This window comes from Poecilia formosa, unplaced genomic scaffold (assembly GCF_000485575.1).
Source record: "Poecilia formosa unplaced genomic scaffold, Poecilia_formosa-5.1.2 Scaffold1632, whole genome shotgun sequence".
Taxonomy (NCBI): Eukaryota; Metazoa; Chordata; class Actinopteri; order Cyprinodontiformes; family Poeciliidae; genus Poecilia; species Poecilia formosa.
Window position 1 is genome coordinate 406 of NW_006801571.1, and position 3,410 is coordinate 3,815.

The following is a 3,410-nucleotide window of genomic DNA, read 5'->3' on the forward strand; positions in this document are numbered from 1 at the left end:
CTCGGCCCTCAATCCCTGGAGTTGGAGACCCCTGGACTAAGTCTAGTACTGTATGACAGTGTGACTAACAGATGTTCATGATTTTCAATAATATAAATGAAGGCCTCTACTGTATAGGTTATCTTTATGATCTATGTTAATGTGATGACCCTACAACTGACAGTTGTAATTATGCTTAAACACTCAAGTACTCAAATGTACCTTGGTTTAGAATATACAGATAGTGAAATTTGTACTTTACAGACCAAATGTTGCACTAAAGTAATGAAGTGGCAAGATATATCCAAATAAAGAAACAAAGTTCACCTTTTATCATCTTTTCTATTTGGGAAAAAGCACTTTTAGCTCATCTTAGGAAGAACACCTTATTGTCCCACCGGTCACAATTGTGTCCCACAGGATTGTTAAAATAAAAACATTTTAGCAATCCTGTGGTCATCCAGGACTTTACATTTATTTTTTTATTTTTGCAAGATGCTAAAATTGGGGAATTCTTGTCACATAATGATTTATAAATCTACAATAATGTTTCATATGCCACATTCACATCCTTCACATAAACCCCACTCCAGCTTTCCTCCAACAGGTCATTAGAGAATGTCATTATTGTTCCATCCGATCTGGCTGACCTGATGTCTGACATTAGGTTAGACATAACATGCAGTAAACTTTAACAGTAAAGTTAAAAGTTTTTTAGTTTTTTTACTTTACTGTGATGAACCATACATATAGGCAAATGATCACTTATATCATTTACTAGGATCCCAATGCACATAACCTTTCCAATTATGTTTTTGAAAAATTACCAGAGTTGAACTAGTACTAGTAATTGTGGCTGGTTGAGTAACCACTGGATATAAATTTCTACTGGACAAGGTATCTGCAAAATCTGTAGTCATTTTGTGTTGTCTATTGATTTATTATTGTTTTAATAAATCAATATTGAAATCTCCACATATTAACCAAATTTTCCTATCATTTAATCGATTCAGGAGATTTTCACATCTATTCCTAACAGAACCTGGCTTTATATACACAAGCTACAATGTTACTTATTTTCTCCAGCTCAGTTTCAACAGTAACACTTTCCATCATATCATCTAAAGCAAATGACATACATTAAATTTTTCACATCTCAAGGAACAGCTAACATACTGCAACACCCCACCTTGGTTCTTCACTCGATTTAATGAAAGAGATTTTACCCCTGCAACTCCAAATCAATAGATTTCTCATTTAACCAGGTTACAGAAAATGTTACTTGAAAGTGACTTATAAATGATTTCAAATATTCACTGATATTGTCAAAATTTGTCTGAAGACTTCTACAATTAAAATGAATAAGTAAAAAAAAAAAATCCAACTACACAGCCGTTTACCTGTACAATATTTACAATTGTTAGGTCCATGTAATACATTACTGTCTGGATCAATGTTATTTTCATAATCATATGTCTTTTGTTCAGTATTATCATTTCTTTTCAAACTTGATTCACTTAGAAATTGTTCCATAAACTAATTACCAAGACAGAATGAACCGTAAAAAATGAAAGAGAAATGAAAGTTGTTACGTTGAGACATAATTAGAATTGGTCAAGTATAAAGCAGGCTTTAATGACAAACATGAGCAAATGTTACAAGAGGAATGGTTCTCATGAACCTCCTCTGGGTGAAGGAGCATCCTGAGGAGCTCTCTCAGCTCCTCTGGATGTGTCCTGGTGGTGGGGGGAGGGCCTGGTGAAGGCCTTTGTTGGCTCTGAATGGCCAGGCCTGAATAAAAACCGGTTTGTCCAGTTCACATGAGGGCTGTGTGGCATTTGGAAGTCAGTTCTGAGACAGAAAATCTTGCAAAGCAAATATAGCAGTGTAATGTTACACATATGATTGTCTTCATAATTTTCAAATACAAACAATTACTTAATTAAAACAACTTGAAAGAATATACTGCTTTATTTTTGTATAAAACATTAACTACAGTGAAAACTAAACATTAGTGTGAAATGCCTTGTTTTGTTAAATTGTTTATAATCTGAAAATAAAAGATTATCAGTAACAAGTATTCTGATCAGCAGGGAGGCAACAGTCCCTCCCTTTTACTGTACCTGATAACTACAAATCTTTTTGCATCTTATTTGTTGGATAATGTCAACAGAAAAGATTGTTTAGTTTCTAAATGTTGGTAAATGGATCTTGTTGGATTACGTAAAGCAATACTTGATTAAAGAAACAAACCTGTGCTATTGTTATGGTACTTATTTTTATTTAGTACAGAGTTACAATGAGTTTTACAAAACGTGTTTGTTCTAGTTTATCCCCTAACATATGAAATATTTCTGGATGGAGCAAAACTTCTCTTTTTTTTCTCAACAGGTTTCTTGTGACCATGTTCACTATTTGCAGCAAAACATTTGATGGTTCTGTGATCACACTCCAACATTTTAGCAATTTCCACAGTGCTGCATCTCTCTGGATAACTTTTTACAGTTTTGGACCTTTCACAGTCACTTAAATCTTTTTCGGCCCCTTTTGTCTGAGGAAAAGAAGCTGCCTAATAATTTTGCACAACTTCATACTGGGTGTTGATCTTTATATGGCCACTTCCTCCCTCATTAAACAAATACACATCAGATGATTTGTTCACATTAAATAAAGATTAAAGTTTATACAGCTTGGAGTTTTAAAATATCCATAGAAATAATGATATGGTTCAAAACTAAAACTTGCCTAATAGTTGTGCACACAGTCTATGTGACCACATAGTAACTGTTTTCCAGCATGGTAAACTAAAAATGCAATGTATTCCTTTAAATGTAGACAGAGGACAAATGTAATGTTATGTCAAGAGCTTCACCTAAACGTAATGTAAACATTTGTTATTAGATGGCTTTTTTCTGAGAACATGGCAACATTAATGAATAATCACACTAAAGCATCACTTGCAATCTTACAAAACAAGAAAAGAAACAAAACGGGCTTTACAGCCAGAAAGAGCGACAAAGAAAGACAAGTATTAGCATACATATTAGAAAAAGTTATTATGACCTACAGTACTTGGGTGAGAAAAAGTACAGTGTCTGATCTTTGTAGATGGACAGATAAGTGGTATTTACCCTTTTACAGGTTCTCAGCCCACAAAGGCTTACAAGACACAAGAAAAACATAAACAAACAAGCGGACAGACATATATTTTATTTAAACAAAAAGCTTCTGTAACACTTTATTTGAAGGGGGTTGAATAAGACTGTCATGACACTTTCATAAACATGACATAACTCCTGTCATGAACATGAATAAGCCTTCATGAATATTTGACTGTTGTCATAAAGCGTCATTCGGTAAATTATGACACTTTTAATACAAAGTTGACATTATTCAAAATGTCTTTGTTATGACAACTTGACATTAACCAG